A 25,640-nucleotide genomic window follows, 5' to 3' on the forward strand; every position below is an offset into this window, starting at 1 on the left:
TAGAATGTTGAACTTGATATATCTAAAAATATTTATGGTATAATGGCTTTGTTTCTATCACACAGACAAGATCTACAGATTCACTTAAAACATTGTAAAGCTGTAGAAAGCATTTTGTATAGGCCTACACACATTACAGTATTCAGTAGTAAACAGTTACAATATCTAAAGTAATTTGAGCTTTACTAGGTAGAGTATATGCTTAGTTATACTGACAAGACAGCAGTGGAAGAAATGAGCTGTTAGGAGAGACTGAAATTATCAAGCGTGCAGCTTTCTTGGTGAAAAATGTTGAGGAGCGCAGCAGGTCAGATATTGGCTTGTGGTTTGGTGTTTACCTTTGCACTCCATGTAGCCCAGGGCAAGTCACTATGGCAACTTCCTTGCACCAGGAAGGGAATAATTGCAGTTCGGAATTCCAAATGGATGGTGTGCCTTGTTGGAGGTGATAGTTTTGTGCTGCTCATTCAAATGCAATCTGTCTGACTAAAGAAAACAGTCACATATTGACCTGTTCCTGTGGTGGGTTTCTGTGTTCATATGTTACAAATCAGTGGATTTACTTCAGTATAAAGGGATACAACGAAAGCTGCCATGTTTTATGTCATGAGAAGACATGTATGGGATTTTGCTCTTTGGTCCAAGTCATATATCATTTTGAAGTAGTTGCGTTTTTCCTCTTTGGCTCTCCAGTATGGTTTGGAGATAAATTCTCTTCTTATTTTAATGTTTCTGCTACGAAGAGTCACTTTGATCTGTCAGCTTTTTTCCTGCCTGCATTTGGGTGGTATCTTTTGAAGGAAATGTTATATTGTGTGCGATAAAACTATGAAATGCACAGGCTTTATAGTCTATACTACAGAAATCCCCTTCCAAAAACAGCAAGTGCGAAACGGTGGTTCTAGAAATTCAGTTATTTCTATTGGAATCCACATGATCAGGAATTCTGAGTAAATGTAGTCACATTCAGAGAAACCTCACATGCAAGAAAGGTCTATTGTCTGTTGTCAATAGTGTAGCAACTGTACTGAGCAGATCACACAGATCACACCATCTAGCCAAGTGGGTTTCTGTTGATCAGTGCACAAAATCTGCATGACCAACTCGAAACTGTTGCAAAATCTGTGTATTTTCCCATGCAGACTTTTATTAGGTTCAAGTTGGTCACATAGATTCACTGCATTGTTGTTGACCAACAGAAAGCTGCTTAGTTTGATAGTGATTCTGTATGAGCTGTTCTTCATAGATTGCTACACTATTGACAAAAACAACTGACCTTTTTTTGCCCTGAATGCATTTTACAGTACAACAGTATACATTTATGTGGGAAATAATTTTGCCATTATGTGAATTTGAACATAGAACCTGGCCAACTCTTCCCATACTTCCTCAACCCCCTCGTTCTCCTCATTTTTACTACAATCTTTTATTATTATTATTATTCAATATTCACAACAATCAATGGTGGTAGCTGAAACCGGCGCTACTCGTATCACATCATGGACTCGTCCTCTCTCATTTAATACAAACTCAACTGGCGCCATCTTCCGCCTCTGTTATAAATTGTTGTGAAAACGTCAGAGGACTTATATTGCTGCAATATTGTTGCAATGGTCAACAGTTTTTTTCATGGCATTTTTTTCTTAAAGTTTACACTAAGAAAAAATAGACAATTACAATGTACGAAACAAATGGTCTAGCAACAAGAAGAGTGTTTGGCATGGTAATATATATGACAATGTTGATATGTTTGGTCTTAGCGGAACAGATCTGCTACGCTGCTGTTATTGATGCTGCAAAGCAAGTACAGGACTTGCTACTGCCAATACATACGCAACATGCTGCTTTGAGAAAGTAAGACATGCTGCTGCTGTACAAAACAACATGAATTACGGCCGTTTTACACTGCAAGCGTGAGCAGCACATATTTTTTTTTTTTCGGCGTGCATGTTAACCAATTAGTGCATTAACACCAGGAGCAGGAGCATCCCGTTACCCATAGCAGATCTATAAAGGTGAAGATGGATGGTTTCTGAAAGCGCGCTGACCAAGGCTGCATCCGAAAACTGGAAAATGCTGCCTTACGAGGACACATTTCAAGGTAGTAAGGCATCAAGGCATGTCCGAATCCAATGTTAGCTTCACTCCCTCTCTCATGAGATACCTTCATCTGATCGATTTTTGAAGGAAGCACAGATGTATCCTTAGCTGCCTTTGATATCCCACAATCCTGTGCTTTCCATTCTGTGACAGTTTAGCTAGAAAAATAAAGATGGCGTCCGAAAGTTGCGTTTGCTGCTCAGTTTTTGTACAAATGTACGATTTTGATCAACATATTTCAATTTTGATATCATTTCTATCGAGAAATTACTACTGTAGTAATTAAATATTTGTTTAGTTCTCACCAAAGCTTGCGCTATATTGCTGTAGATCATTAAACTGTTACACTGCCTCAGAAGTCTGTCCGAAATCAATTTCGTGAGGTGCCTTCATGCACAAACACTGCCGTACAAGTCATTCTCTTATAAGATAGCGAGGCAGCAAGACAGCTACCTAGGTTTTCGGACGCAGCCCAAGTATTTGAAGGTTGAGCAGCGAGCTCATTGGTTACAGCAGGAACCAATCAGCTGTGCCCTATAGATGATGTGATTGCAAGCAGATTGAGTAAAGGACCTATCACCCTGCGCCATCTAGAGTCTCATGACAGAACTTTGTATTTCATGCCATATTTCATATTTGTTTGGTGAGTAGCCGTGTAATAAGGTGGGTTTATTTTGCAATAATGACTGGCAGACTAAACATATCTCTAATATATATTAGCCTTTCTAAAAGTGATTTCAAACATCACTACCTGGATTCTTCAGCCCTCCTGACTCTATCATTCTCTCAAAGAAGATGGAAGAGGGTTAGATAAGGGCTAGAGATGCAGAACATCCATGTCATATACCTGCTGACCCCTTTGTTTTGTTAGGCCCACCAATTTCATTACATGCAGCCAATACATCTTTTTTAAAAATCTTGATTAAATCTTCATGCTTGAGCTAACCGGATGCACTGATCCATCTAGCTGTCTTCTCTGCTCCTACTTTAACCTCTGGGGTTGTGTGCGCAGGGCCATTCTCAGTGCAGTCCAATGAACCCCTTTGACACTAATTGAATTACTGGAAAGAGCGTAAAGCCATGTGACCTCTTTATGTTATGGTCATTAGAGAAGATAGGAACTGATTTTTGATCACACATACAGTATTTGTGAAATTTTTCAACTGATGCAAAGAGGCAGAGGACCTGAGGGTGAACCGTTCTGCCAAATTCAACACGAGAAGTCTCTTTTCATCTGAAAAGTCCTGATTACAGGACTGCAGTAGGGCAGAGACCAGCAGCTTGGATCTGTTATCCATCACCCAGCCTGACATCAGACCACTGCAGGCCATTCAATCCCAGCGTCCCTCTCCTTTTTCCTGCACCATAACCATACATCTCCCCCTCCCTTCTTTCTCCACCTGGTCTGAACTAATGAACCCCTGAGGTCAAGGGTGACAGTAGGGGCACTGTTGTCAGTCAGACAATGTCCAGATGATTCCTCTATCATTTCCCCTCCCATTATCCCTCTTATTCCTGTCCTCCTGTGCACCTTGATTAAACTAGGTGGCATTACCTCATCATTGTTGTTTTTATGAGTTTCATTCGAACTCAGGCAGTTGTATGACTTCACTCAGCTGGCTGTGGTTTTCATCTGTATTTATACCCAGAGCCCCAGACCTTTATTTCCTGGAATAATTAATGACATAACCAGAAGCAACCTTGTTATTTACTAGATGAACAGGGATGGTGACAGACTCCAGGGGAGGGAATTAGAAGACCTGTGTGTGTAGATATATTACAAGCCGTAACGCTTCTTTCCTCGGCCCAGCTGCAGTTCTTCTCCCAGCGGAAACCAACCGGACTGTGTCCATCACTTCAGGTGGAAGTGATTCCATTAGCAGCTGTAAGGCTAATACCTTGTTCTCCCTGAAGACTGGAGAGGTTGTATAAGAGGCCTACATTAGCTCCCGAGGGCCCCTGAGGGCCTTTTAAACATCAGAATCTGGACCTATCAGAAAACGTCCAAGGCGTGAAGGGGAGTGGTTTACACAATACACACAAAGAATAGAGAATGAATTAAAGAAATAAAGTAACAAATGTATTTTGAGTATTTGGTAACACTTTACAGTAAGTGTTTTTCTTTAGTGAACTACTTTAGTTAACATGAACTAAAAATGAATATTTGTACAGCATTTCTTAATCTTAATGTTCATCTCAACATTTACTAATACATCTTTAAGATCAAGCGTTGTATCTAGTTAATGCGCTATGAACATTTTCAACAAAGGTTAATAAATGCTGCTGCATTGTTAGTTCATGTTAGTTAATGTATTAACTAATGTTAATAAATTAGACCTTATTGGAAAGTGTTACAGAATATTTAATTATTTCAATTTGTTTATTTCAGGTATTTAACTGTGGTGTAAAGTATTTGACTAAATGCACTCTAAAAACTGCTGGGTTAGATATGGACAAACCAAGGGATTGGGTTGTTTTCAACCCAGCCATTTTTTTATACCAATTTTGGTTTTATGTTTTTAGCCAGCAATATAGTAATATAGTGAAATGCATGCTTTTGCTCACTCCCAAATAGGGGCAAATTTGTGTGGTATTTTAAGCTTAAACTTGACCGGACCAGAGACTTATATTACATCTTGTGAAAGAGGGTATAATAGGTGCCCTTTAACCCAACCTGCTGGGTTTGTCCATATTTAACCCAACTTGGGTTGTTTTTAACCCAGCATTTTTTAGAGTGTGTAATTAGTTTCTACACTATTTAGTAGTTTGACCAAGTTTCAAAGAAATTAGCAAGTTTTACTCTCTATTGGACTACATTTTTGAATAAGTATATGTATTCTTTACTCCAGTACATTTGTAATGGGTAATGCAATTACTCATTACATTTTGCATGGCACCTAACTTTTTCAGCAACAGTTTATTTCTTTTACAAAGAAGTGATATCACCATCTACAGGGCATTGAAGGTACTATATCTTGTGCGTTTTGCCTTTACTCACCCAAACTTACACAAATGTGAGTGCATTAGCAGGTAGTTGTGAATCACAGGTGTTTCATGTGAGATGAGAACATTAGATACTCTAAGACTTTTACTCAACTCATACTGGAATTGGTGACTTGTAAATTGTAATGGAGTAATTTTCGCTGTAAGGTATCTGTACTTATACTCAAGTGTGGTTTTAGGTACTCTTTACACCACTGGTATTTAATCCTATCAGACTGGGAATGGGAATTCATTGTCCTCAGAGTAAGAAGAAATATTGTCTATGTTAAATAAATAAATAAATAAATAAAGCTCCCTTCAGTTTAGGCAGCTCGCCATCAATGGTGGAGCTGAATCCAAATACAGAACCTTGCCAAATCCCTGCACAGTTCATTTCCACATCTCTTTTACTGTGTGATTTTCAGAGTAGGTGTCATTCTCTTGTTTTGTCATTACTTTTTACATTCACATTTCCAGATATCCTGATTAAAATGTTCAAAAATAATTTCCTTCTCTCTCTGTTCCTTCTGTGAGAAGCATTGCAGTCTTTGACATTGAGGATGAAGTGCAAAGGGTCAAGATGTTCATTCAGTTTATTCAGTGTTATGTAAGCAAGCTACATGGAGGACACATTTGTCAGCAGCAGAGATGTATCATGGGTAATGGGCGTATAAGAATTAAGAAACTTACAGGAATACTTGTTTTTATCATTCCCATCTACTCAGATGCACATCTGGCAGAATAAAAATGAATGCTCATCTACTTTGTAGCTCATCTGGGGATATAAAGCAGAAAATTAATCAAACCACAACAAATATGTTATGTGTCTATTCAAATCATTGTGATTATGATATTAAAGGATGATTAAAATTATATCTAATCCAGTCTTGCTCTATTATTTTGAAGCACATGAAGTGAATTAGCTGCCCTAAATTCTTCATGGCATATTTATAATTTTTTTTTATTTATTTATTTTTTATCTTGTTTGGTGTATAGAAGTGCCTGACGTGATTTGCAAGGTGACAAACTGAATGGACAATCTGCCATCGTCTGTAATGTTGTCATTGAATGTATTTCACAGTGAGTGTGTACAATTGAGGGAAAGCTGAAACAGGGTTTATAAAGTGACAGGCTGGTTTGTTAATAAGCAAGAGACAGAGTCAGTGGAGTGACGCTGAGCACTGCAGACAGATCCTTCTGAAGCCAGATATTTTCTGAGCAGAAATATCTCTCTGGGCAAGCTTGTGTCATGCATTGTGTGCTCATAATGCAAATGCAGACTGATCCCATTGTCGCTTTGCTTCGCATCGCAGGCTCTCGGACCACTTTGTGAATAGATGGGGATGTGGATGCTAACAGGTCATGTTAGGCCTCTCTATCCTTTCTGTATGCTGTGAGTGGGAGAATGGATAGACAGATTAATTAAATATGTAGCAGGAAAATGAATGCCTTTAATTCTTTATGAAAGATATCAAAACATTACTATTCAGCTTAGGAAAATATATTTGTCTCTTAAAGCGCTTTCCTTGAACTTATGTAATTGCTGATTACTAATATCAGGGACTACAGCTCCTCCTCCCCACAACTAATGTTGGCTTTTTCATTTTTATTATTGACATCGACAGCCAAAAATAAAACACAACATAAGACAAACGGAATATACAACATTAAAAACATGTACAATTCATTGCCATGGCTTCCATTGACTTTGAGTATTCAATGAAGGCCATGGCAACTCTATTATACAAGACACAATGATGTGCTGAGCATTTACAGTCTGTTATAAATCTTAAAGCACCATGATACAATTGATAAAATTATGATAAAATTGCTACACAACATCCCCATAATAAAGAACCAACAAAAAAGTAGCCAGACACAAGTTTCTTTCTTATAGTACATTAAATGAGAAACATGGCTTGTTTCTAAAATAACTTTGTCTTTAATTTTTTCTTCAACTTAGTAATATGTGAACTAAAAGATGTTTCACTGATGATATCTGTACTGTGACATTAACTACATTCCTGTAGCTTAACCAGTAGAGCATGGTGCTAGCAACGGCAATGCCACTGGTTTGATTCCCAGGGAATAAAATGCATGTATTGATAAAATGCATACCTTGCACCTGCTAAATGTAAATGTAATGCATTTGAATTTCCCTGCAGAGTCAATTTCTCAAAAGAGAAATAAGGCTACTTAATGTTTTCTTGTAACTTGAAAATAACAAATATTTAGTTTTAGCACGTATCAAACTGGCAAAGTCACGTGATTTCAGTAAACAAGACTTTGTTATGTCATATGTGTTTCGAAATTTCAATGGTTCACCACTGAGGGGCGTGACTTTGGCAGTTTGATACGTGCTCTGAACCACTGATTCGAAACAAAAGATTTGTTAAGCTTCGAAGCTTCATGAAGCTGTGTTTTGAAATCGCCCTTCACTAGATATTGTTGAATAAAGTCGTTATTAATGTCGTTATAAAGTCTCGTTGCTTCATAACATTAAGGTTGAACCGCTGTAGTCACATGAACTGTTTTAAATATGTCTTTAGTAGCTTTCTGGGCATTGAAATTGTTAATTATCTTGCTGGAAATGCAGGCCTCGCTGAACCATTGGATTTTATGAAAAATATCTTAATTTGTGTTCTGAAGATGAACGAAGGTCTTATGGGTGTAGAACGACATGAGGTAATTAATGACAGAATTTTCATTCTTAGGGTGAACTAACCCTTTAATTGAATGGCAAGGTGATTATTATTAGGATAATTTACAACTTTATATTGCTGTCTGTTTTTGACAGACTTGTTTGACAGCCTGATTCAGGATTTTTGCTATGGTCTTACAGCATTAACTCTCTGCATATAGATCTTAATCCTTCTTTACTGTCTGAGTTGATACAGCTGAGCTTTTGTCTCTGTTCTCCCATATTACATAAACACTGCAGGACCACTGAACTGTTTCTCTGTTACAGGGACTTTGAAAGATCTGCCAGTCAAAATGTTATAAGCTTCCTGTATATGACAAGTTCATTGCACGCATCCGTCACTTTCGTAGAGATTTCTGAAAAACCTACAGCTAGTAAAGACTATGCTACATGAAACTATAATACATGCCATATAATTTCTTGTTTGCTCACCAAGGCTGCATTTAATAAAAACTACATTTAAACACTGTAATATTGTGAAATATTATTACAATTTAAATTTAGTAATATATATATATTTTTAAATATATTTTAAGACAGTTGTGCTGCTGATTATTTTTGTAAAACGTGACATTTTTTCAGGATGCTTTGATGAATAGAAAGTTCACAAGAACTTATTTGAAATAGAAATCTTCTGTAACATTTTAAATGTCTTTACTGTCACTTTTGATCACTGCATCCTTGTTGAATAAATAAAACTATTTTCTTAAAAAAATATATATTTTTTTTTAGCGGCATCTAACGGTGAGGTTGCGAATTGCAACCAATGGCTCAGTGTACCGCTAACTCCTCCCTTTCGAAGCATGTGATTCCCGCGGAAATCCCACCCTGCAACCAATTTCATTGGCTGAGGTTACAGTGACGGGTAGGTTTAGGGATCAGTGTTTGGTGTAGGCAATCATTACTGTGACTGACATTTCATTGCCAATTAAATCTTTAGAATCAGCTCCAGGGCGGGATTTCCACTGAATTGGTTTTGGGGGGGGGGGAAATCACACTTTCGGCGCACATAGAGAAACTACAGTGATTGACAGAGGACAAGATGTCGTTGTCTGAGACAGCAGAGAGTAGCCAGTCAAGCAATGAGCAGTTTGTCCATTTAGGGCTACTGTAGAAACATGGTGGAGCAAAACGGCGACTTCCATGTAAGGGAACCCGCGGTGTATGTTACGGAAGAGGATTAGGGCCAAGCAATAATAAAAAAATAAAACCATCTCGAGATTAAAGTTGTTAAATTTCGAGAAAAAACTTGTTCAATTTCGAGAAAAAAGTCGAGATAAAATGTTGAGAATAAAGTCATTAAATTACGAGAAAAAGTCGTTAAAAAATTACGAGAACAAATTTGTTGTCAAATGTTACGAGAACAAATTATGAGAAAATTGTCGTTAAATTTCAAGAAAAATGTCGAGATAAAATGTTGAGAATAAAGTCATTAAATTATCAGAAAAAAGTCATTAAATTACGAGAACAAATTTGTTAAATTACAAATTTGTTCTCATAATTTAACGACTTTTTTCTTGTAAAAAACTCGTTAAACATTGTATCTCAACTTTTTTCTCTAAATTTAACGACATTTTTTTATTTAATGAGTTCATTCTCAACATTTTATCTCGACTTTTTCTCTACATTTTATCTCGACTTTTTTCTCTAAATTTAACGACATTTTTTATTTAATGAGTTTATTCTCAACATTTTATTTCGACTTTTTTTTCGAAAATTAACGACATTTTTTATTTAATGAGTTTATTCTCAACATTTTATTTCGACTTTTTTCTCGAAATTTAACGTCATTTTTCTCATAATTTAACGAATTTGTTCTCGTAATTTAACAACTTTTTTCTCGTAATTTAATGACTTTATTCTCAACATTTTATCTCGACATTTTTCTTGAAATTTAACGAGTTTTTTCTCATAATTTAACGAGTTTATTCTCAACATTTTATCTCGACATTTTTTCTTGAAATTTAACAAGTTTTTTCTTGTAATTTAATGAGTTTATTCTCAACATTTTAATCCTCTTCCGTAGTATGTAGATAGAAATGATTCATTCTAAGGTAATAAAAACATAATACACACCACTGAAAACATAGTTATGTATATTATATTGCATTTCTGTCAATAGATCCTCTTAAATATTACACACTGGACCTTTAATGACAGCAGCACTGACATGATTCCACAATTTTGTACCAAACCTGATTGCCCGTTTAAAAAAAATAAAGTAAAAAAATAATTATAAAAGAAATCATAAAGGCTATAAAGTCACCATTGTGAGAACTAAACTGGCAATATAAGACAGTCATGATTATAAGGGGGAAACTGGCTTCCTGTTCATTTCAAGGTATAAATAAGATTTCCAATCCCAGATTTTTATTGTGGTCTCAGGAGGTCCTATAACAATACTGAAAGAAAAGGCACATTGCAAACCCTTCCTACTAGCCATAATATATTTGCTCCTTATGCCTACTAGTGTCACAAATCTCGTAGGTCATCAAGGCTAGTGACAGGCTGTGTGTGCGCGCTCTGCGGTCTGGCTCATGGTCAGAGGCATCAGGAAGCGGATGAGTCAGGTAATGAGAAGGAGAGTGAGGAATGCTGAAACACCTCTCTGAGATCGATGTCATCAGTCTCACACAAAGGCTTGTGCACAGTCTAGCCCGAGGCTTAGGCTAAAAGCCTGGAAAAAACACACATAATGGCTGGCCAAACTTTATCTTGGGGCTGCCTCCCTGTCTTTGTCACCTCGCCCGTAGCCCTCAGCGCTTGCAAAAAACCAAGGCATCGACTCAAAGGAGCTCTATTTTCTCTGCACATAACCGGTAACTGAGACAGCCCCACTGAGCTCTTAAGAAACGGAAATGTGGCATTGTGGAGTTTCTTCTATTCAATTATTCACACACAGCCCCTGGCCACTGCTGCCATTTACAGCAGCAGTCATCTCTTCAAAGCCACGATGGGGCTGGGCGAGATCCTGTTTCTGAGATTGAGGAGTGTGTGAAGGGAGTGGAGCTCACCTTCAACTCCCTCCTCTGTCTTGCTCTATCTCTCTCTATACAAAGTAGTCACTCCAGGGCTTGGCCCATTCAACTCAGCAACATGATACAAATGTGGAACAGACAAAAAGGAGTGAAAAAGAAATGGCATACTGTACTCTGTCAACAGCGTTTGTGTCAGTTTGGGCCTTGGGTCTGAATCATAAATTAAATGAGAAGTTGAAATGAATGCTGATATCTGATTTGGTGGGGGCTACAAGACAATCTGAAAAGCAAAAAGTCAAATGCTGCATAACCTAAATCATGTACACTACTATTCATACACTACTCATGGTTTTGAAAGAAGTCTTTACAAAGACTGCATTTATTAGATCGAAAATACAGTAAAAACTATTTAAAATGACTATTTTCTATTTGAATATATTTCCTAATGTAATTTATTCCTGTGATTCCAAAGCTGGATTTTCCAACGCTATCTCACGACCAATTTGTATGTATTTTATGAGGTGGCTAATTCGTATGAATTTGTACGACCTTACTCGTACGAATTTGTACAATTTGACTAAACCCCAGTGATGGGTAGCTTTCCGGGCAGGGTTAAAGGAACACTCCACTTTTTTTGAAAATAGGCTAATTTTCCAACTCCCCTAGAGTTAAACAGTTGAGTTTTACCGTTTTTGAATCCATTCAGCCGATCTCCGGTTCTGGCGGTACCACTTTTAGCATAGCTTAGCATAGTTCATTGAATCTGATTAGACCGCTAGCATTGCGCTTAAAAATGACCAAAGATTTTTGATATTTTTCCTATTTAAAACTTGACTAAGACAGACGGAAAATAAAAAGTTGTGATTTTCTAGGCTGATATGGCTAGGAACTATACTCTCATTCAGGCGTAATAATCAAGGAACTTTGCTGCCGTTCCATGGCTGCAGCAGTGCAATGATATTACGCAGCGTCTCTCACAAACGTCTCCATGGTTGCAAAGCACGTTCCCTGTGCAAGCAGGGGCTCACGGGTGCTGCGTAATATCATTGCACTGCTGCAGCCATGGAACGGCAGCAAAGTTCCTTGATTATTACGCCGGAATGAGAGTATAGTTCCTAGCCATATCAGCCTAGAAAATCACAACTTTTTATTTTCCGTCGGTCTTAGTACACGATTTAACTACAGAAGAGTCAAGTTTTAAATAGGAAAAATATCAAAACTCTTTGGTCATTTTTAAGCGCGATGCTAACGGTCTAATCAGATTCAATGAACTATGCTAAGCTATGCTAAAAGTGGTACCGCCAGAACCGGAGATCGGCTGAATTGATTAGAAAACGGTAAGACTCAACTGTTTAACTCTAGGGGAGTTGGAAAATTAGCCTATTTTCAAAAAAAGTGGAGTGTTCCTTTAAGGGTAGGTCAATCATACGAATTTGTAACTCGCAAAATACGTACAATTTAGCAAAAAAAACGTATGAATTCATACAACCTCTGCTCAATTAGCCACCTCGTTAAATACGCATGAATTGTCGTGAGATCAGGTTGGATTTTCAGCATCATTACTCAAGTCTTCAGTGTCACATGATCCTTTAGAAATCATTCTTATATGCTGATTCGGTGCTCAAGAAACATTTCTTATAATCAATGTTGAAAACAGTTGTGCTTAACATTTTTGTGTAAATTGTGATAATTTTTTTCAGCATTCTTTGATAAATAGAAAGTTCATATGAACAGCATTTATTTGAAATACGATTTTTTTGTATTCATGTAAAAATCTTTACTGTTACAATTTCAACAAAAAAGAGTGAAAATGACGTGACGTGTAGCCAAGTATGGTGTTCCATACTCTGAATTTGTGCTCTGCATTTCACCCTTCCAAGTGCGCACACACACAGCAGTGAGTATTGAACACACACACACCGTGAACAGCCCTCGGAGCAGTGGGCAGCCATTTTTGCTGCGGCGCCCAGGGAGTGATTGAGGGTTAGGTGCCTTGCTCAAGGGCACCTCAGTTGTGGGTTATGAGAATTGAAAAGAGAGCGCTGTTTATTCTCTCCCCCCATCTACATTTCCTACTGGTACTGAGACTCGAACCTGCAACCTTTGGGTTACAAGTACTTTCACTTTCAAAAAACAAAACAAAACCAAAAAAATCTTTCTGACTGCAAATGCTGAATAATAGTGTACATGAAATAGACAAATAGGCAATTTGCAATATTCTATAGCTCACTCTATACTCTATACTGCACCACCAAAACACCGCTCTGATGATATTTTCCCCCTCAGTTTGGAGGATTCCTTCACATATGTGAATGTAAGGAAACACAAAAATGTGTTTAAACACAATGTTGTATCTTTATATTTTAAATACATTATTCCATTACATAGATTTTTTAAGCCATAACCCCAACCACTGTACAATATAAAAACATAACATGGAGATAAATGGTATCACTACACAACACCCTTAGCAACCACTCTTAGCAACGTAAACTGTTTGTTCTCAGTTGATATTGTTCATTGAAACTTACTGTATTACGTAGAAGAGTATTGTGAGAAAGAGATCGAGTGAGCGAGTTTATTACCTGCATTCAGATTTAGCATTTTCCTTCAGGTCAGTCCTATGTTCACAATATAAAAATAGTTTAAATGTCTGATGTATTATCTTGTCCTTTTAACAGCTAAGGGGTTTTCCCGTGACTGACAGCGCTAGTCAATGCATTTGTCAGTTGCGCCTTGTTCTGTGTTCACAACAATTCAGTCCTTTCAATATAAAAGTCTTCGCTACTGACTGACACACTCATAAAGACAGTCTTCGCCGCCATCTAATGGCGTAATAATGTAACTTCTGTTGCTGTTCGCGATCAGGGACTATTTTTTTCTGGTGGAAGGAAGGATTTTATTAAAAGTTTACTTCATTAAAGTTGCAGTGATACATATTTTTGGCTTTAATATTTGTATTGTGCGGTAACCGCATTATAAAAGCACTAAGGTATTCGAGGCTAGTGCTGTATCGTGAATAAGTCACGGCCGAAGGGGTGCCTAACACATCGTGCCTAACAACGCCCTTCAGCCGTGACTTATTCACGATACAACACAGCCTCTCGTACCTTATTGCTTACTTATATTACATAATTTAGCAGAGCTTTTTATCAAAATCAGCTTACAAATGAAGAACAACACAATCAATTTATCAAACAAAAGCCAACAATACCACAACGCTAAATTCAAGAGAAAAGTACAGTAGTACACAAGCTTTTGAAAGCTTATTTCTGCCACATAGGGGAAAAAAATAATGCTATGTAAATCATAATTATAAAAACATCTAAATGAGATAGCAAGTCATTATTATGATATAATTATGACATAAAATGTCATATGAAAAAAGGTCATAATTATGAGATAAAAAGTCAAAATCATGACATACTAAGTCATATTATGAGATAAAGCAGAAACTAACAAACATAATTCATAATTTTGACATTAAAAGGTATCTCATAAATTAGGCCTTTTCATGATTATGATTTTCCAAACCATTATTTTTTTTCTTATGTGACATAAATGGGCTTCCTATGACAACATCTTAAAGTTTAGCCGTAGGAAAAGAAATATAATACAAACTTAGTTAAATACAGTACCAGAGTGCTGTTTTGGTGCGTTGGCCAGGGGGCACAAAAGGAGAGCGCAGGTTCTTCAGCAAGAATTCTTCCACTGATCGGAATGTTTCAAAGTGATTTAGCCCCAAAACGAGCCCATTCTAACATTAACCGCAACTGACCTTGCAGACATACACTCATACAAATCCCTGCACCTATAATGTCAGAAAGTAGAGAATCAAGCTTTTATTTACAATATGTGACAGTTACCCTACATTATCCACTGGAGGCTTGCGTGTAAGAGATGTGACCTGGGGCACGGTCGTTGCGTGACCCTGTCAGTGTGGTTCCCTGTGTCCGTGCCCACGGTGGAGGTAAGCGCCATTAAGCACTGAACCACACAATCCTCCTGTATGCCCTCAGGTATGCTACTGCACACACACACGGGAACCATCCATACTCTCTCGCTTCATGACAACAGTCATTCAGGCCATTGGTTTCACAACGTCGCACAAGATTACTACAGCAAGCGAGACAGACGCTGTGTGCCTGAAGAGGAGCTGTGGTCCCCGTTACCCCACGTGGCTCCTCAGATGTGGTGCCACTTTAGAGTTCAGTAAAAAAAACGAGCCCTATGGCCCGTGAATTAAGCTCTATGGAGTGTGCATCAGTGTTAAATCATTAATGCAGCACCCATAAGTTAGACACAGATGACATTGGCTGTGCATTAGCTTAAGTGCTAGAAATGTGTGTATATTGTCAAATGATATCTGTTATAAAAGCACAGTGTACAGTAATGCAAACTTATAGGCCTATGTCATTAAACACATTTCATGATTAAATATTCATGTTCTACATTTACATGCATATGAACATGTACATTACAATATGTTTAAAAAGGTTTTTGGATGTGCCTGTCTCAGTGTCTCATGTTTGCAGGTGGCACACATGCAACATCTTATTGAGCTTCAAAAATCACTTACATTTGTCACACTTTTATTCTAAATATTATATATATAGTAATATTTATTCTAAATATTATATATATACAGTCAAACCAAAATTTATTTAGACACCTTGAACATTTCATTCATTATTACAGTTTATTAAAATAGTTAAAAAAATTACATAGTTTAAAAAAAAAGGTAATAAAAAATGAAAATATGACAAGATCTCAGAGTTAAACTGTGTCAGAAAAAAATAATCTTATGTCTCATAACACTTAAGCAGAACATGGTCAGGTCAAGGTGTCTGAATAATTTTTGGTTCCAAGTTTTTATCAATTTTACTGGTAATCCACTGTATGAAGAATTTTTGGGTAAAATATGTCACAGTTTACTTTATTTTGGTATCCTCACTTCCATAAATGAATTGTAGTAAAAATATACCAAAAACAGTAGCGTGTTTAAAGCACGCAATTGCGTGGGGCCCTGCGAGTTCTCCCTGGGGGAATCCCCCAGTCTATGTGATATGCAGGTAAATGCCTTAAACCCACTAGGAAAGGTCAAGGATTTCCGTATATCCACTTAACAAAGCACGAGAATACGGATTTGGCGCTCTTTAATGTTACGCGACAGATCGTAACGACACATTGATGTCCTAAGACATGAAACGATCGGTTTGTGTGAGAAACCAAACAGTATTTATATAATTTTTTTACCTCTTAAACACCACTATGTCCAACTGCTCTGCACATCCGGTTGGTGAGGTCTGAATGCGCTCTGACAACGGAGGTGATCTCTTGCACTCATTGAAGCAAAGCACGAGAGATCACTTTCGTCATCAGAACTTGTTTTCTGACCACAAAAACGTCTGAATAATTTTTGGTTTGAATATGGTCAGTAAGATTTTTTTGAAGAAATTAATTCATTTATTTAGCAACAAAGTATGAAATTGATCAAAAGCGACAGTAAAGACTTTTAAAGTTGCAAAAAAATGCCTTTTCAAATAAATGCTCATCAAAGATTCCTGAAAAAAAAGCCCCCTAAGCACCCTAATCAGCATATTAAAATGATTTCTGAAGGATCATGTGACACCACAGAGCAATGGCACCTGAAAATTCAGTTTTGCCATCAGTGGAAAGAAATGACATATTAAAATATATTAAAATTGAAAAGTTATTTTAAAATTGTAATATTTCACAATATTACTATACATTCATAATTGCTGAAATAAGTACAAAGTAACTAAGAAACTAAAACAACTATCTTCTCCACACAATCGAAATCATCATTTTTTTGTGTTGAGAGGAAAGTAGAGGCCTGGTTTCGGGAATTGTTTGCTTATCTATTGATCAGGGAAACCAGAGAATACAGTCCACGATTTCACAGATAGAAATACCAGCCATGGCTTTAAAGAAGCACAGTCTGAGCTGTAATGCACATAAGCAACTATTTAATGATAATAAGATAATTACAGAGGCTATTTCACTGGCACAGCCAGTGCTGCACAGTACAGTGCTGATTTCGATAATAAACAGCAAGAGTAAATGCAAAACTGATGCAAAGCTGAATTTTGAATACATTGTCATTGTTATTCTCTCAGTGATTCTTTAACTGATGTGCTCTAGAGATTCACAGGACAGGCATCACAGTGACTGTGCCACTTGCTGACTGTATAATGCATCGTGAGGAACTCTACCGCCATAATGAACACATCTGATATCAAAAATAATACTGAGGAGAATCCACATGAGCTGATACCTCATTCTACCGCCTCCTCCGCCTCTGACTGCATGATTTTAAATAGATGAACACATTGCATACATTCAACAAATTACTTCATGTGAAATATCAGGATTGGGTTTTTTTTGTTGTTGTATAATCCCAGTATGAAGACTGACCCGGTGCAAAGTCATTAGGGCCATACGTGTGGCCTGCTGACTGCTGGCATATTACAATATGTCATTGGGCGACGATGCACTCATTTGATGCCTGCAGGTCTCTATTGGGGGTGATGAATAGCTACAGACTGACTTTAATAATCTGGCGGTGGGAGGCCTGCAGCTCATGCGCATCTCACTGCCAGACTCTCCAAGTGTTTTTTTGAGCCACTCATTTAATACAGCACAGAGACAATTTGAAGCAATTTGTCACTGAGATCTAAGTTATGCAAGGGGAGGGAGACATGTGCTTAAAGGCAGTAATGAGAGCGGTCGCATTCATCTTTATGTTGCTTATTTCTCCACAGTTGTGTTAATGAGGAAAAGGCATCTAGCATGCTGACATATGTGATACATTGGAGTGGAATATTAAATATAGAGTAATTGGTTTAGCAGATGTCCTCCATGCAGCCCCAAGATGTACTACTGAATTTAATGGATTATATATATATATATATATATATATATATATATATATATATATATATATATATATATATATATATATATATATTATACAACAGTTCTTTCTGGTTCTCGAATCTGAGATATGCGATTTAAATAAATGTAAACATAGCGCCTACTTGAAAATTTGTTTAGATGCTTTCGGAGATGTGAGCTTCAGACCGTTAGTGACCGTTCAGTGCTCATGTACCCACAGAGAACAGCTTCATCTCGGCCAGTCCTTCAGGAATTTGCCACTGGCTCTTATGTAGATAGTGTTTAAACATGAGGTATAATTTGTTATATCAAACAGGGAATCTTTGGTCTTATTAATCTATAACTTGTTCAAGAGCTAATAGATTTGGCTTAAGGGCTATATTAAGTTTCATAACTTTATATTTACATTGAAATTAAAATCCTGTACTAACTAGAGCATTGCTTTTGTATGTTTGACTGAACTGTTTGCTTGTGTTTATTTCCTATTTTATGTCTTATATATATATATATATATATATATATATATACAGTACAGTACAGTTAAAAAGTTTGGAACCACTAAGATTTTTAATGTTTTTTAAAAGAAGTTTCGTCTGCTCACCAAGGCTACATTTATTCAATTAAAAATACAGTAAAAAACAGTAATATTGTGAAATATTATTACAATTTAAAATAACTGTTTTCTATTTGAATATATTTCACAAAGTAATTTATTCCTGTGATGCAATGCTGAATTTTCAGCATCATTACTCCAGTCTTCAGTGTCACATGATCCTTCAAAAATCATTCTAATACGCTGATCTGCTGCTCAAGAAACATTTAATGTGTACAATTGTACAAAATATTTGTGTACAATATTTTTTTTTCAGGATTATTTGATGAATAGAAAGTTCAAAAGAACAGTGTTTATCTGAAATCTAATCTTTTGTAACATTATAAATGTCTTTACTGCCACTTTTGATTGATTTAATGCATCCTTGCTGAATAAAAGTATTCATTTCTTTAATTTCTTTTCAAAAAAATAAAAATAAAAATTCTTACTGACCCCAAACTTTTGAACGGTAGTGTATAATGCTACAGAAGCTTTGTATTTCAGATAAATGCTGTTCTTTTGAACTTTCTATTCATCAAGAAATCCTGAAAAAAAAAAAAAAGTACACAACTGTTTTCAACATTGAAAATAATCATAAATGTTTCTTGAGCAGCAGATCAGCATATTAGAATGATTTCTGAAGGATCATGAGACACTGAAGACTGGAGTAATGATGTTGAAAATTCAGCTTTGCATCACAGGAATAAATTACTTTGTCAAATATATTTAAATAGTGCACAGTTATTTTAAATTGTAATAATATTTCACAATATTACTGTTTTTTACTGTATTTTTAATTGAATAAATGTAGCCTTGGTGAGCAGACGAAAACATTAAAAATCTTAGTGGTTCCAAACTTTTGGACTGGACTGTACTGTATATATATATATATATATATATATATATATATATATATATATATAGTCACAGACACGCCAGGCTCCAACACCCTCTAATCACAGCGCACCCAATCTCCGGAGTACTGATCACTCACACCTGCACCTCATCACCTCACTCATCAGCACCAGTATTTAAGAAACTCACACTCAGTCACATTGTCTGGTCTTATTCGCAACTAGGATTCATTCTGTATGCTTACCTCAAGGAATCCTGTGCTACTTACCTGTATCCAGCGATCCCTCGTGTCCTCGTGTGTTACCTGCATGTGCGTGTCTCCAGTCTTCAGCGTCTCATTGCTTCAACCACCAAGTTCAACTTCAACCTGCAGTCACAGAAAAGACAGTATCATCTTCTATCTCATTCCAACTTCACTCACTGCACTTATTACTCACCTGTGTTCAACGTATTCTCTACTTGTGTCAATAAACTACCAATAACTGTGATCTTCTGTCTCCGAGCCATCTGTATTGAGATATATAAATAAATATATATATATATATATAAATAACATGTCGTATGAAATATAAGATTTTCCTGAAGAATATCAGCTAGATGCAGGTAAGTTATTACAGGCGATCTATCTCTCATAATACTCTACACATTAGTGAGTTTCAATGAAGTGACCCAACATTCCTTCGTTACTAGTTCTAAATTGACGTTATAGTATTAGTAATGGAGGCTTGGGCTCAACTGTTAAACTGTCAACTTTAATTTGAATCCATGGTGGAAGGAAGTAGTTCCTCACAAAAGAGGGATTTAAAGACACTCAGTTGTTCCTATTTAAATCCTATTTATTTACGCACTTGTGCTGTCAAACTGTTGTATAAATGCAATATTACACTCGTAGCCAAGCGATATGGCTGTATATCAGCACACTGTGATTTCCTACGGCCGAATCACGCACGCTTACTCGTGTAATCTAAACATTTCTGATAAAGTTATGACTATTTTTCTATATTATCTTCAGGAGTGATCCATAACCACGTTTAACCTTTAATCCTACATAAGAAGATTTCAGTGGGTATTAAATTTTGCCTTAACAAACCTATAAAATAAACTGTGAAAATAAAAATACTGACTAACAAAAGGTTAACACAATGAATCACACTTAATCTCATAAATGAAACCTGGGCATTTAAGTTTTTTCAAAGTATCACATTCGTAAATCGTTATCCGTTTAAATTATGGCTTGACTCGCTTTTGCACATTATTTTGGCTTATATGTAATAGAACTGACTTTCCAATTAACGTACTTTCCGTCACTGTTTGACATTTTGATTCTCCTGCTGAAACAAAATACAATGCAAAGTTTCTGTGACTGTAAAAAGCATATGAATATTTCAAGAAACAGGAGCTCACTGTTTTTAAAAAACGCAATGCGCAGGGCAGTGGAATGAACCACAACAACAAAAAAAAAAACCCTCAATATCTAGAAAGTTCAACTTACATAAAGTTAAGTTCAACTTAATATAAAAACATATTACACAAAGAAGCTGCAAAACACGCAATATTGTGAGTGAAGCAGTCAAACACATCCGTCTGGAGCATGTTTAGATATAAAAACAATTCAAAAGCAGCACAATGGAATGCTAAACTGGGTTCTATGGGTCAGTTCACATATAATGCGTTTAGGCATTTAAAAATGTGACAAGTGATAGGAAACGGGAAAAAAAAAAAAAAAAAAAAAAAAAAAACTTATTTTAACATTAGTGCCGTGTTTATAGTCAAAAACTTCTGGCTAATATATGTTTACATAGATAAACAATGGAAAGGCAGAGCAGCTGATAAAAAACTCAGCTGTTAACTCAGTGCCTATACTGCATGTTTTTGAGCGAAACAGAACTAGGATTTACAATGAGAAAAAGAGACTCATTTTTTATGTATTTATTTATTTATTGCATACAAGTATACGAACTGGCACACTGAGCATTAGTCATGAAGTAGCAGCATGGTGATGATAGATTACCCTAGGCCACATGGTGATGGGAGCTGTTTTTGTTATTGCCCAATTTATTTTATGATTCATAATGCAATAAACTTTTATTGCAGAATAATGAACATGACTTACATAGTGATGATAGACCATAAGGGACTGTTTTCACACTGGCGACAGTAGGGCCTCACACACAGCCAAATATTTAGCCAGTCTGATTTTCACCCCATGCCTCTTGCATTCATTAAATAAACCCTAACTAGCAGAGAACTTGGATGGCAAGTCCCATGAGTTCATTTAGAGTGTGTGCGCGCACACACACATTGGGTTTTCATGTTTTATGGGGACATTCCATAGATGTAATGGTTTTTATACTGTACAAACTGTATACTCTATGCCTCGGCCTACACTAACCTTACCCCTAAACCTACCCATCACAGAAAACGTTCTGCTATTTTAGATTTTCAAAAAAGATCATTGTGTATTTATAACCTTGATTCTTCATGGAGACCAAAAAATGTCCCCACAATGTCAAAACTTACTGGTATTACTATACTTGTGGGGACATTTGGTCCCCATCACATAGGGAATACCAGGACCACACACAAACACAAGTTCAGTCAAACCACCGAGTCAAGACAAGCTTTTTTATTAATCCTATAAAGCCCATAAACCTAAAGGACAATGTCTGTTAATGTGGACCTTGCATTCATAGATTGCACACATGAAATCATTGGGAATAAGGGGCCAAGTCCCCCAAAGGGGAATTGCATTAGGTGAATTTTTCTAGCTCCCGGGCAGCGTCCCCTTAATCACTACACAGGTTACACAGTGGCATAGTGTGTTAAAAGGTTATGTCTCAGTCTTACGGAACAGCTGTCTAGTCATTTGTGAAACGCATAGGGCCCCTGGTCTCATTCAATCTGCATTAATGTATGTGTCTTAATGAGCGCTGGACACGCTAATGATAGCTTGGTTACAGACCCAGATCCATTATCTAAGTGCATTTTACAGGCATCTGCAGCTGGGACCAAACCATTAACACACCGCTAATTTGAAATTGTGTAATGCTGATGCACAGGTCGTGCCTGTTACAAAGACATGGGTACTGCGTTTTTAATTATTTGTTGTGGAAAGTCTGATGAAAAGATTTCGAAGGATCTCTGACAGTTTCAGAATTACTTTTTAATGGTTAGATAAATATAAAATGATAAATGTAATAGTAGTTTTCTTTAACCTCAGTAAGTGAGTTTTCCATATATTTAGTTAAAAACGATGCCCTGTAAACGCCACCTAATCCACAGAGCTTGAAGGTTATAATAAGTAGAATATGTCCTATTTTGAGATGATGGCTAGAGAGTTTGACTGAGAAAGACCCCTCTCAATCAGAGTGTCAAATTTCACAACTTTCCTCCAAACAGGTTGTCACAGACTCCCATAGCAGAGGTAGCATTTCGCTCACAAAAACAATAGGGGCTACGCACCTTTGGTGACCCTTCAGCTCTTGGCCCCTTAAAACATGAACAGATAAGTTGAATATCCAGTATCTGAACTGAAGTACACTTTAAAGAGGAGCTGCCTGAGGGCAGAGAGCAGAAATGAGCCACTGATTAGGGAGCGCCTCTGCACAGGCTGCATGAGGTCATTTCCTCATCTACTCTCTAAGGATGTTCAGACCTCTCACTCATTCTCTCAAATCAAACATAAATCCGGTGATGAGAAGTCACTACATTCTGCTGCTATTAGTTATGACTATAAGTTATATCTCATTCAAGTGATTTGTGCTTTGTTTTATATAGTATAGATTATATACTAAGCAATAAACAGACTCTGAGACTGTATCTGAAATGTTTGTAAATATCAGTTCTGGGAATGTTCCTTGCATGCTTCATTTCCAGTGTGCCAATGCTGCTGAACCAGCAGGAGCGGTGGCTGTAGATTAGACACAGAAGAATGGGGTAAGGGCCTTTTGGGACCAAAAGGCAAGGAGATAAGCCAGCCAATGAAGCCTCTACACTGGGGATCTGCTCTGTTCAGAGAGGGTGGAGGGGCCTCCAAGGTCCTGCAGTACCAGGCAACACGGGGGCCCCAGATAACAGGGACTACTGTTTGGTCTAGGGGTGCGACTACCAGGGGAGGCTGCAGAGAGGGACAGAGCAGAAAAAAAGAAGAGCTGAGGTCTGCAGGAGTGTGATAAACCATCATCTAGCTCTCTGATAGACACAACATGGAACTTTCAAGAAGAAAAGAGTGGCACCTCCTTTTGTACAGAAAGTACACAAACACATACAAGATCATCAGTGTTTTTATTGCAACATCTCATTCAAGTAATACATCGATTCCTAAAGATCTATCATGATTTCAGTGTGACATAAAGGTATTAGCCAGTATAAGCTAATATGTAGTTTTACGTTATATTCCACTTTAAAACAGTCTCAGTTAGTGTGTTGCTGTTAGAGCATCTGCAAAGTTATGTTGCTTAAAGTTCAATGCAAAGGGAGACATTTTGTTTTAAAGAATTATCTTTTTAAGGATTAGTTCACTTTCAAATTAACATTTCCTGATAATTTACTCACCCCCATGTCATCCAAGATTTCCATGTCCTTCTTTCTTTAGTCGAAAAGAAATTAAGGTGAAAATTAAGGTTTTTTGATGAAAACATTCCAGGATTATTCTCCTTATAGTGGACTTCAATGGACCCCAAACGGTTGAAGGTCAAAATTACAGTTTCAGCGCAGCTTCAAAGGGCAGATGAGAATATGAGAAATAAGGGTCTTATCTAGTGAAACGATCGGTGATTTTCTAAAAAAAAATAATAAAAATGTGTTATAAACACAAACAATCACTTTGGAAGTGCTTCCGCCATTCCGCCTTACGTATTCTTCAAAAAGCTTATGCTGTATGTCCTACACCTTCCCTATAGAGTACCCCAGGGATGACATGTTTTTGTAGGCCCTCGATTGAAAGCCTATGCATTTTCTACTCTGTGTTTAACAAAGGGTTATGACACTTACACGTTTTGCCTATCAAGATAATCTTTACAAGTTAACACAACATTTATAGATTTTGAAGCCTAAATAAAGTCGTCAGATATAAAAGGCTAACAGTAAGCTATAAACGGACTACAATACACCATGGTCGCGGATCAACGTCATCACCACCAAGCTTCCTCAAACTTTATTTAGAAAACAACTTTATTTATAAACATGCTCACTGATTATGATCTGCGCTGTGTATGAATACTTATCCACTTTTTCATGAGAAATGCTGTCCAAATGTCCCGTTTTTAATGATGACGTCTAAAGTCCCCTCCAAAGGAAGTAGTCCCTTTTAGCAATTTGTTAGCAACCGCCGATTTGAAGACACAGTAAAAGTAAAAAAAAAATCACAAGTGGTTTATAACTGGTGTGTTTTATGTCATAGATCAAAACTTGAAAGTATTTAGAGGCTTTGTTAACCACAGACCTTATTTCAGGCGATTTAGCAAAAACCCATTAAAAAAACCCATAGACTTTACGGCGTTGGAACCGGAAGTCCTAAAATGCTAACTCGCTTCCGGGTTTTGCCTACAAAAATGCGTCATCCCTGAGGCACTCTATTCAATTTATGGGAAAAATTGAACTGGCGCTGCGTTCGTTGCGTAATTTTGACCTTCAACCGTTTGAGGTCACTGAAGTCCACTATAAGGAGGACTTCAGCTGGTAGGGACTACAACAAGCTTCTTCCTGGGTTAGTGACATCATGAGGCCATGTTGGGCTGTTTAGAGAATAGGAAGAGTTGTTGTAGTAGAGTGTTGTTACCATGCCATCATTTTATGCCGGGCTGCTTCACAAACGAGGGTCAATTCCACGCTGGATTTGCACAAAAGATTAATATGACAGCACATGCTAGTCGATTTAAATCATCTCCACAGCAACTATTTATTATTTAACTATTTATATATTTTACAATTTATCCACTAACCGTTCAGAAATGCCCAGATGCATTTTATAAGTAACTTCCTGAGTCTCTCCATCAGAGTCAGTCTCCGGTTTGGACAATGTAAGGCTGAACACCGTTACTGACAATTGTCATTTTGGCTGCATGTGAGACTCTCCAGCTTTGTTGTTGTGCAACCAAAGCACAAGCTGTTAAAGCTCTGCCCTCTTTTGGAAAGCAGCTTATTTGCATTTAAAGGGATGCACACAAAAACGGCGTGTTTTTGCTCACACCCAAATGGGGCAAATTTGACAAGCATAAATGATCTGTGGTATTTGGAGCTGAAATTTCACAAACACATTCTAGGGACACCAGAGACTTATATTACAGCTTGTAAAAGGGGCATTTTAGGTCTACTTTAAATATAAAATTATTTCATTCCAGTAAGACAAAATACAAATATATGTAAGATACAATCTATAAAAACAAGTCTTAATATCTTATGGAGTGTTGTTTCTCTAATAAATTTGTCTTGTTTTAAAGGGGGGGTCTTTCATGGCATGTTGTGATTTCTGACATATTTACACTGTTAAAGAGTTGGATTCTCATACTAAACA

This window comes from Chanodichthys erythropterus, chromosome 4 (genome assembly GCF_024489055.1).
Source record: "Chanodichthys erythropterus isolate Z2021 chromosome 4, ASM2448905v1, whole genome shotgun sequence".
Classification (NCBI taxonomy): domain Eukaryota; kingdom Metazoa; phylum Chordata; class Actinopteri; order Cypriniformes; family Xenocyprididae; genus Chanodichthys; species Chanodichthys erythropterus.